A 12324-nucleotide genomic window follows, 5' to 3' on the forward strand; every position below is an offset into this window, starting at 1 on the left:
ATATTACAAGTAAATAATTATGTTGAAAAAGTTTCAGGTCTTGTAAGACTATGGGCATTAATGAGATAGTCATTTTTTTTGAGTGAACAATCTTCTAGTTTCTTCTCCCGCTTTGGGTGAAGCGAGAGAGAGTGTCAGACACTTAATGACTAAAAACCACCCCGTTCCTCCTCAACAATTAAACACCTAAGGAATGTGGTAAGTTGCAGTGTGTATTTTCTACATAGAGGTATGACAGAACAAAGTAGGTGTATCTCTTTGTGTCGTTTTTCAGTAGTCGCTGCATCCGAAAATGGGAATTGAACAAAAAAAGCCAATTCCTCAGACCCATATTCAAAAACAGACAGACAGACAGACCGTTCATAATTATCTATACAACATAAACACACAACTAGCAATAATAAAGACACAGATAGCGCGATAAAATGTGATATAACGTAGAATCACGTAATATAGTGGTTCTATAACTTTGACTATAAAAAACCCAAACATTTATTGCTGTCATCTGGTAAAGCCAATATAGTTAAAATAGTATATTCCTGGTTATTAAATTGGGTATTTCTGAGATATACACGTGTAGCTATTATTCTGTAGATATGAAGTTAAAAGCAGTTGTCTTTTAAACGTCAAAGAGTTAGGTTGATTAGCACCAGTCATAGTAAGTGTGGGAGAGCCATGCTTCGGCACGAATGGGCCGGCTCGACCGGAGTGATACCACGGCCTTACAGAAAACTGACGTGAAATAACGCTTGCGTTGTGTTTCGTTGTGTGAGAGAGGTTATCGGAGGCCTAATTACCCCCTTCACCATCTTCCCAATCCCCGATTCCCCAACAACCTTTAAATTCCTAGCCCCAAAAGGCCGGCAACGCACTTGTAACACCTTTGGTGTTTCAGGTGTCCATGGGCGGCGGCGATTGCTTACCATCAGGTGATCCGTCTGCTCGTATACCGGCTTACACATATATAGTGAAAATAGTGTTTTGTGATATCCGCAAAACAAAAAGAGGTATAAGTATGTTCGGTTGTCAGTCTTTGAGTGAAATTAGGGTTCCAGTAACTTCGTCCCTACGAACGGCTAAAAACAATGCAAGCATTGTTTCACGCCAATTTTCTGTGAGGCCGTGGTATCACTCCGGTCGAGCCGGCCCATTCGTGCCGAAGCATAGTTCTCCCGTGTATCTGATTGTATAACTGCGTATGATGGTTCTAGGTTAAGAGCACCGGTGTCATTACAACGATAACACTAATACGTGCCTACGTCAAACGGATTTATAGCATGGCGTTAGTATTTATTGTTTAATTACTTTTACTACGTAGTATACTGTCTTAAAGCATAAAAGGTATTTACTACTTCGCAAAAGATACGCAAAGTGTCCTAAGGTCCTATACTTATCCTACTAATATTGCTGCGGACTGTCTAGCGGGTTACCGGGGCTTCGATTTGAAAAGCAGGAGTAGGAACGGGGTGGTTTTTAGTCAGTAAGAGTCTGACACTCCCTCTAGCTTTGCCCACGGCAGGCATCGACACTGGATGATATTTCTCCTCAAAAAAAAAAAACCCTACTAATACGAGTATAAACGCGAAAGTTGTGTGTATGTGTGTTACTCAATCACGTCAAAACGGCTGAAGGGATCGGGATGAAATTTAGAACAGGGGCAGATTATGTTTTGGAATAACACATGGGCTCTTTTTTATCCCACATAAACGCGGGTGAAGGTGCTAGCAGAAGCTAGTATATTAAAAAGAGCCAAAAGTAGGCTCGACTTTCTACACATAGAATAAAAAATAAATGTAATGAAAAAGCACTCTTTATGCAGCGTATTTGGTTCTTTTTTTTCTCTATTTATCCAAACGCAAGCATGATGTTTACCTTAGTTCTTTTAAAAAAATAAACGATGTGACCGATGAACGTATATGGCTGCAAATGTATATTATTATACGTAATTTCTACAATTTCCTCGGTGTATTAATAATTACCTTATTAAATATACAACATAATTATTATTGTAGTACATCGCTAACATAAAGAAACACAATTTCATAATAAACTATGTACCAGGAGACACAAAGATTGAACGCCTTTGTTCAACCAAGTACCAGGATAACAGAAATTAAACGGAGTCACGGAGCGTCTCCACAACAAACGTAAGGAAGGATAGAACTTCGAAAAGGTTATTAACGATCCTTCAAGCCTCTGCATGCCTGGTACCCGATATGTAATGTTTGGTTAACTTTAATTGGTTTAGTTAAACTAGCGTAATAGTTTACAAACCCTTGGCTGTTAGAAGTTATTCTGTTAATTGTTTGATAGTTAACTGTTTACTTGAGATAAATTTAATCAAGTTTTGTTTTTGAGTAGATATATAACAGCGTGAGATTATTGTTTTCTCTTCAGTTTGTGAAGATGATATGTCGAGGTAGGATGTGTTATGTATTTTTATTACAACAAAAATGTCACGCCTTAGGTATATCCCCGAAGGAGTAGGCAGAGGTGCACCACACATTACGGCAATTTTATTTTTATTAGTTGTTATTATTTGGTCACATTGTTTAATTGTCATGTTGGTCGCGAGTGCGATTCCCAGATCGGGTACAGTATTTATTGGGGCATTTTTTTATACTGTATATACTTATAAATCGTTGATCTGGAATTCTATTCCATGGTTGGGTAAAGAATAAATGGGTCACTCTTTAATTGACTTCAAAAAGAAGGAGGTTCTTTGTTTGACCTGTATGTATGTAGGCGATTATCTCGCGTTTGTTTGAACCGATTTTGATGCAGTTTCCATCAGCTTCGTATTGGCTTCGTTTCAAGTTCAACTTTTGTGTTTCGTGACGATTTCTGCTACAAGCGTGTGAAAATATGAATGTACCATTTAAAAAACCTGAGCTGCGGACTACCTAGCGCTTTTGCCAGAGCTCCGGCTCGAAATGCAGGAGTAGGAACGTAGTAGTTTTTAGTCAGTAAGAGTCAGACACATCCTCTCGCCTCGCCCAAAGTGGGAGAAGACATTCGATGATTTTCCACCATCAAAAAATATTTATAAGAAAAAAACCATTCTAACAAAACAAAAAGACTATTTACGCATTTAACCAGTCCCCGTTTATTACTTTAAAAACTTTATTTCTTAAACTAGTTCAATTTCTTTAAACATTTGTCAACGTTTACGAGGATTTCTCTTAAACTTGATAGGCTTTTGAGGGAAACACTAAGAAACAAGCTTTTTTAATAAGTACTTGTTTTACTTTCAAAAAGACAATTTTTTTTCTTCAATTTTACCAAAAAAACATCGAAAGACCACAAGCGATGTACCAGGAGCGCATAGCAACAAAGAAGTTCGAAAATCACTCGGCACCCGACGCGTATTCGAAAACGTAGAAAACGGGCGAGCGCGGGCTCCGTCAGGCTCCTCATTAACCCAGAAAGTGGTGGCCGTCGACTCGAAGCTAAACCAGTGAAAGACGATGAAAACTAGTATACGAGATATATTAGCTAGTGGTGAGCCGATCCCGAGCTCAGTCGCAAAGCGTCCGCGGACGGTGCCGCATGTGTTTCACGCCTCTCCAAGTTCCGATCGCGTTGACCGTTCCAAATTCAAAAAATTTCGCTGCAACTTAGCTGTGTTTGTGTGTGAACGCGTGCTTTGGGAATTATATTGAGTAAGTTGTTTTTTTTTTAAGTAAAAATTACTTTTATTGCAGGCGGTATCGTTAAAAATAATTATCCTATTAGCTGCGAGAGAAAAGTTATAGTTAAGAAAGTCGTAAAGCTTAATGATTAAGTTTTTGTGCGATAAATCATTTTTTACTATAGTTGGGTTTTAAATCATCAGAGGAAAAAGGCTATTAACAAAACTACGAACACGTTTTTTTTAATCATTTTACACTACACTAACAACGAAATTAAACAAAAAAGTTCTCTTTACAATAACGATATAATTAATCAATTATGACACTTAAATCCTAACCCTTAAGTTCTATTTTTGGACTTCAAATAAAACAAACTAAACATTTACTTTATACGCAGATAAAAATCCTCTGGAAACGCATTCAATAAATTGAAGAACGAAATGCGAGAATTTATTTAAAGCTTGGCCTTTAAAGGCGTATTTCGCGAACAAGTTTTCTAGTACTCATTACCCACATCTGTATTCATGGAAAGTCATGTATAATCTACGATGGCCAATGGACACTGCTGCTAAATATAAACTAATTTAAACTTTTTTTCTTTACTATGACATTAAGTTTTTTAATGATATTACTATATTGTATTAGGTACACTTAGAATGAAAGTGACCGAATCCAAAAACTGCAAGTTGTGGGAAATGAGCCAGAAAATTGTAGTATTAATACATTTTAGTATCTCTATCGTATTCCATGATATACGATTGATTTTTACTAGATTACATAGATACATTCTAAAGGTGCGGTATGAAGTCAATGTGAAGTCAAAGTCAAAGCATTAATTCCAATTAAATCATATACTTAGGTACTTTTAAAATGTCAATAAATGACAAAAGTGTTATGTCTAATTACAAAGGATTTCATTAAAAACTGGCGAAAAAAGAGTAAAAATAGATGTGTAACCTCTTTGCCAAAAGCTACAAGAAAAAAAAATACTCTTGTTCTTAAAAATATCAGTTTCGAATTCCAAGTTTAAATATTCAAATTACCTGTAATTGCTTGAACAGTTGAACAAATGAATAAAGTAGATCAATCGTATACAAAGATTTTGTATTTGGAACGCACACTGGCCATTTGTAATCTTGTTTGTGATCGCAATTCTCATTCTGAGTTAAAACTTTTTGGTGTAAAATTCCAATGGTCAACAGTTGTTAAAGGAAGCCATGTTTCTTTTTAAAAATGTCATGTTTTTATAAGTTATCGAAAACGTATATTTATATGAAAGCGTCTATGTGTCTCTATATACGTCTTCTATAAATAGTGAACACGTGGTTTAAAAATATCTGAGATGCAATTGGTAATGCAGCACTTTCATAAATGTATAAATGCACGCACGAGAATATTGAAGCGATTCTTTTTTTATGAGGGAAATAATTCATCAAAGACGTTTGCTGTCGGAAACGTATAATAGTTGCAACTGCACGATGTGACCATTGAAGAAGTAGAAAGATAGAAGAGATAAGATAGTTTAGTTTAGCATGGTTGATTTATTAACCAAATTTACCAAATTTTTACGTCTACCGGCTTATTCCATAAAAAAAATAGGATCTTATAAATGAATAGGTACAGAATAACAGAACCTGGTCTTAGAAGAAGGATTATTTTGAATGAGCTTCTATCTGTGACTTTACCTGAGTTACCGAAACAAAAAGTAGTCTGCGTAAAATTCCAGCATCAATCTATCTCTATGCCAAATTTTATTCGGATCCGTTAAGTAGTTTATGCGAAAATGAGTAGAAAATTAATAAATACATATTTTCTTATTTGAGGGTAAAATCTTCCAATGACTTCTCCCGCTTCGGGTGAGGCGAGAGGGAGAGTCAGACTCTTACTGACTAAAAACCAACCCGTTCCTTCTCCTGCTTTGAGTCGGAGCTCCGGTAACCAGGTACGTTGTCCGCAGCTCCGGAAAATAAATAAATACTATAGTAAGATTAGTATTTTTCCAGTAATTCAGAAATTCCGTTAGCCTATAATGTTGAGGCATGAGTGCAATTTTTCAAAGAGATGCAATTTACCCGCCACACTTAAGATTTGTAATCACTGAGACCGTTGCCTATTCCATGGATCGTAAAGACACAACTGTTAGACACGAAAAGGAAAATATATTTGCAATGGGTGACTTTAGCTAGTTTTGTCACATTGTAGAGAAAGAGTCTACTGTCATATAAATACTTGATTCTATGATTTTGTGAATGTCACAATAACAGGTTGGCTAGTAAAGAATGCCACTCGGCACTAAGCCCGGCTTTGTTCGATACATAAAGTTTTAAATAAATAAATAAAAAGCCCTCTTGACAATGACGAAGATAATATCGGATACGGTCACAGGTACAACTTTCAAGCACAAGATTATAAATTATGGTATTCAGCTTGCTAAAACATCTAACTATTTTCTGGAGTTAGGCAGAAACTAGGGAATCACCGCACCATCTTCAATACTTCTTTAATATAATTGACTTTGTAGCCACACATGAAAGAAGTCGCACATAGACCATCGTTGAACAAATCAACAGATAACGTCATAAATCGTACATCGCGCATATGAAGTTCACATGCATTAATAATCATGGATAGAAAATCAAAGTTGGGTAGAATCCGCCAGACACAATCATCTCGCCTAGTCGAAGGATCGTCCTTTTCTTAGAGAACTTTACTCGCTGTTCCCTAAAACTTCTTAACTTATTTCTTCTATTCGCACCTTAAGATCCATTACCTTTCCAAGTTCTATAGTAATCTCATAATTGGATAACACCGTATCATTAACAGCACCTACCTCACAGACTCAAAGTACGGTATTGACCGCCTGTGCGGCCTGTGCGGTCCAGACACGGCAATTTAAGCATTAGAAACAATCAAACAGACGTGCGGTAACATCGCTTGTTGACGGTTACACTTGGCTGTGGTATTTTATATAAAGATTTGAAATAGCTTGGATATTTGTCATATTGTAGTTTGAGATAGAAGGAGGAAGATTGTGTGCAGTCGGATGAAGTCCTAGTGACAAATTCAATATTATGCAGATAATTTTCCAATAATCCGATTGTTTATGTTTACGAATGCTCATCTTATGTTTCATAAGTAGCAGAAAGACAGATTAACACACATAATACACACAAATACTTAATATGATCTACATGTATAAAAATTAATTGCTGTTCGTTTGTCTTCCTAAAACTTTGAGAACGGCTGGACCTATTTGACAAATTGTTCGTGGAAGTCCAGGAAAGGTTTAAAAGACGAAAATTTTGAGGCATTACGAAGTTTGTTGGGCCTTATGGTTAATGATAAAAATCGTGATTTTTTAAATGGGATACAAACCTGGTAGTATTTTCCTTGCTATAGCAGAGGTAAAGCTAAAAATCACATGTTTAAATATACATAGAAAAGTGTAATGAATGTCAATATTATATTAATTGCTCATTACTCACTGGGAGAAGAAAAATCCGGTTTGCACGAGGTAATATTACGGATAGATGATCCCTTTATTCAGTAAGGAAGTTGTAAAAAAAGTAATCTATGAGCCGTTCTAACTGGAAATGTCAGTTTTAACGCGATCCAGTCTAGACTTCGTAATAGGAAGTTATGGGAAGGAGATGAAGTAATCACTGTATAAGATCTGGTTAATTGATCTGTGGAAGCTGAACTTTATATGGGTAGAATTTATTTATGTAATGTTTTTTTGATGTTAGACAGTATTTTTTTGAAAACGTTGTTTTAAAAAATAATCCTGTCCCCTGATTAGGATTTTCTCCCGTACTGTGGGTGCGTTTACAAACATACAAGTTCACAAACATATCACATTCCGACCCGAAACAACAATTTGTGGATCACACAAAGAGTTGCTCCGTGCGTGAATCGAAACCGCCATACGTTGCGCGGCAGCCGGTTGCCCAGCCACTGAGTCAACCGTGCAGTAATATTTCTTTGATTTCTTTAACTTTGGATTATTTCCTATTGATCTAGTCCATCATTGCTAGCACAATTGCTGCGTACAAATCTCGGATCATGTTCTGGGTCAAACCAAAAATTTTCAATCACAGCCTAGAATCTAGACACAAATCTATAATCTTCCATTCACATCAGCCTATTGAGGAAAAATCTTCAATTATCGGCACAAAAAATGAAGTATTCGACTTTCTCACTGAAGCTGGCGATACGGATCACAATGAAGATGAATATTCAGAACACGTTAACCATAATAAAACATCAACAGTTCATAATAATAAACATAAGTATCGACTGTCGATCAAAACAGAAAGAAATGCAGCAAAAAATATCCGTTACATCAATTAATAAGGATCAATAGTATTCAGACTACCTCAAGCATCAATTTTGGAAGCAAAAAATCAACAGTATTGTTCAGAAGATTTAGGCTAGATTCTGACACAGTTTTCAAATCATTTTTATATATTGGGCGTTCGACTTGCCCGTTGCGATGTTAACGGTGTACAAGTATAGCACAATTGACTTATTGTTGAACTCCTTTGAAGTCAATAAGATCCTTTTCTTCGATAGTGAAAGGTCAAATGATTCATGAGTTCAAATTAAAGGCATTTGGGGTGACTTGGCTTGTATTATTAATATTGTTGCTGTCCGTTTGTTTTGTTACGTCGTTGAGTGTTGATTGATGTATTATGTTATGAGCTTCGGAAACTACAATATTTTTATTGTTGTTTGCATTGAGTTCTTGTTCTATGATTATTTCATCGTCATTTTATTTGTCAGCTATTATTGATGCAATAAATTTCAGTCTATTTTCTGCAATTAGTTCTTTAGCAAAACGAATTTCACTTGTTTCTTTAATATTTTCTAAATTTTTGAACATGGCTTTATTTCATCTTTATCAGTTAGTCCAATAGTATAATCTATAGCATCATTATTTACATTGTTGTCATTATAAATTAGACTTTAATCAAATGATTTAAAGTCCACATCACTAAAATTAGCGATTATTCTAATCATAGCTTCATTTCTTATGAGAAATGTAACCAACTACATTGATTACATAGTAATAATAAACGAGGAAGTCTACTAACAACCTTGATTGAACTATATGTATAAACACAACTCTCATATAATCTGAAGACATATAAACCTTTTTAAATGCATCTCTACCATTAGTCGTTAGTACAGATTCAAAGCTTTTTATCCCTAAAGGTATTTAGATGCATAAATCGTTCCTATAATTAAAGTTTACTATCTATATAATATTAACTGCGGGACCAGAAATTAAAATGCCAATTTCAACTAGTAAACATGCTCTCGCCTCTTTCACAGCCGTCAGTGTTAAATTTTCTCCTATTAAGTTATGTTATCTACGAAATAAATAATCTTGTACGGTAAAGTGTGTAATTTATCGGCGAACGGTGATTCCATTTTTATGTTTTTCGCTAGAACGTGTTGTATGTTCGACTTTTAGCTTACGACTAGTCGTAATTTGTCCATTTTTATTACTTTCAATGTTAGTGCAACCAATTTCATCGCTTTAGAGAGGTATTTTTAAGGGAGTCTTGATTATACTTACCTGTGAACTAATTATAATCTTACTCCTCTATTGGTCGTAACACCACAGGCTTTAGAAAAACATAGTTCAGTTTATCGTTTATTCTCGTAAAATTAGTTTTGTGTATAGGAGAATAGACTGGTTCTATAAAACACCTTAGCCTAACAGATTGGATAAATAATTGTATAATACAATGTTCGTAGTCTTGCTTATGCTTATGACTTTATACGTGAATAGAATGCTTTCTTCGTCCATCGTCGTAGGAATTTTATATAATACTAGCGACCCACCCCAGCTTCACATATAAACATTCCTCTTAAATCACTCTATTTATAAAAAAAAAAACGCATCAAAATCCGTTGCGTGATTTTAAAGATTTAAGCATACAAAGGGACATAGGGACAGAGAAAGCGACTTTGTTTTATACTATGTAGTGATTCTCGTTACACTTCTAAAGCAACTTCTGTTGTTTCAATTGTGCCTCATCATACACTCAGTTACGGAAGAATTTTACACATATTGACTTCAATTTTCTCTGTGTATACCAACAGAAGTCCAAGACCAAATAGAAAGCAAGTCTCAGTGATATGATGCGGTGGACCAATACAGACTTGTATGAACACAATGTATGGCCTTAATCGCGTCATTGAGGCTGTCGGGTCACTCCCAAGTAATTTCTCGATGCTCGTTAAGAATTAATTCAACTACTTATTGATATCAATTGAATGAATGTGGAGCAAGAAATTCAGTTGGCGGACCTTTTTTATTATTGATCAAATTGATCTAATTTAATTCTCTTGTTTAGATTTGATGGATTTTGGGTTTTTATTGAATCTTTTGTGTGTTTTGATTTGTATTAGAGTACGTGGATCTTATTTTGTTTGGATTTAGTTCCGGGATTGTCTGAGTTGTTATCCGCAATGTAATTTATAGTGAGTGGATTCAAAGAACTGAAGATTTAAATGGCGAGCTATCCGAGAGACTAGAAATAAGTATTTGACGAGGAAATCGACTAGTTTCAAGCTATGCTAGAGGCTCATATTTCGCGCGTTGTGTGTCGCGAAATGCTGCTCATAAATATGAGCCTCTAGCATGGCTTGAAACTAGTCGAGGTCCTCGTCAAATAATTACGTGTGTACGCCGAAAAACATAATATTCATTTAAGTTATAATATACACCTATAATAGTGTGGTGGGTTCGATTCCCGCACAGAACAACTCTCTGCGCGTGGTTTTGAGTCTGGGCGCCATGTGTATGTAAAGTTGTATGTTTTAAACGCACACACAAGACTGGAGAAAATCCACGTTTAAAAAAAATAAGGTGACGGTTTTGTTTTTAGTTATTGCCAGTATCATTCACTACAATTTTACAAAACATGATACATCGCAGATCTCTTTTGTACCACTTTAGATAGTTTCAAAGATAACACGAATATAAAATAAATTTTCACTCCATCGTCAAATTAATTGATCGTTCAAAATCGGATCGCTTGTAATTAATCACTTGGCGAATTATGTGTAAATTGGAACGTCGGTACCTTGTCTACGATAATCTTTACTTTCATCCACTGCTTCTGAACGTATTAAAATCGTATCAATATACTTTCGAGCATAATGACTTACTTCGGCTTCGTTGGGTGGAATAATCATAGGTGTAGCTTTAATGATGTCTTGTTATACTTGGAAGCCTGTGCTGGTTGAGTGGTCAGTAGCAACTGTCAAGCTAGGAGGCTTACATTTCTAAATAATTGGAAATATTTTTTGATTCCTCATCTTCATCATATCAGCTACATGATGTATATGATGATCCCTTAATAAATCATCTTGTGGGTGGACGTTTAAGCTATTTTAATATAATGATAGTATTTTTTTTGTGGGGCGAAAATCATTCAATGACTTCTCCCGCTTTGGGCAAGGCGAGAGGGAGTGTCAGACTCTTACTGACTAAAAACCACTACGTTCCTATTTCTGCTTTTCGACTCAGAGTTCCGGTAATCGGCTAGTCAGTCGGCAGCTCTGGGTCGGCATCATACCTTCTGGGCCCCAAACATAATAATATTATGGAGGCTATAATTGTGCCAGTAGGACAATAAGTTTGTCCTTTAAACATGAGTATCTTAACATTTATGATAAAATTGTGGCATTACGCATCTCTTCATCGGTTTTGGTGAATAACAGGTAACACTGTTATTTTTAAACTACAATTTATAACAAGAAGATTAGGATCTGATGTGAAGATAACTCTTGGAAAAAAATGAGGTTAAGATCGAAATTTTAATTGGACTGATGCAAAGGAATTCAAATTGGCTTAACTGATGGTAAAATTTAAATTAACACAATTAAGGATTCCAAGCAATAAAACTTTTATTTTATTACACTTACTACCAAAAAAAGTTGATGAAAACGTTAGAATTAAATTAGACACACTAGACCTTCCTCAATACATTGATATCTTTTTACAAAAAAACACACAACAATAATCATTTTGTGATTATTATTTTTCATCTATGTAATCAACATAGACGTCATATTAGTAGTTATCATTTATTATTAGTAGTTAATATATTCTGAGTAAAAACCATGTCTAAATAGATGTAGTTTAGTACTAGCCTTCCAAATAGGTGGAGTGTCGAATGACCATGGTTAATAATGTGATTAGCAGAGGTTGGATGCGAAGAGCTAAGACTGAGCTTAGTGGTATGCTATTGGAGGTTACAGAACTCTAGTTCAGTCTAGACATAGGTCTAGCAGTAAACACATGGGCTGATAGTAATGACGATGATGATGATGGTAACGGGATTCCCTAAAACACGTATGATATTATAAACTTAGAATATTAATTTGTAGTAAAATGTGGCTTTCCTTTTCCGCAATTTCTAACGTCACAAGCGAATAGGCATGGATAGTATTAAGTTATTAGAGCGTACATATAAAATAGATGATTACATAGATTAGTGTACCAACATAAATATTACATAGCAAAAGAATTTGCGCTTATGTTCCTATCATTTTATTCATCTTTATCACGTGAAGGCGGTATTAAAATTTTATGATGAACACTAGTTACTTGAGAAGAAAAAACTAAGATGACATAGACCTAGTATAATTTCTCTAGATACGAAATTCCAACCCG

At 35.2% G+C, this 12324-nt stretch overlaps 1 protein-coding gene across 2 annotated transcripts in view; it reads left to right on the plus strand.

Moving 5' to 3' along the window:
• Positions 1–3493: 3493 nt before the first annotated feature.
• The window catches only part of LOC118277508 (serine protease inhibitor dipetalogastin), an 80393-nt gene continuing 71562 nt past the window's right edge, over positions 3494–12324 (plus strand). For both annotated transcript variants that reach the window (XM_050696113.1, XM_050696114.1), the window contains exon 1: positions 3494–3662. The gene's annotated coding sequence lies outside the window, so the exon portion shown is untranslated. The remainder of the gene's footprint in view (positions 3663–12324) is intronic.

Source organism: Spodoptera frugiperda, chromosome 10 (assembly GCF_023101765.2).
Source record: "Spodoptera frugiperda isolate SF20-4 chromosome 10, AGI-APGP_CSIRO_Sfru_2.0, whole genome shotgun sequence".
Taxonomy (NCBI): domain Eukaryota; kingdom Metazoa; phylum Arthropoda; class Insecta; order Lepidoptera; family Noctuidae; genus Spodoptera; species Spodoptera frugiperda.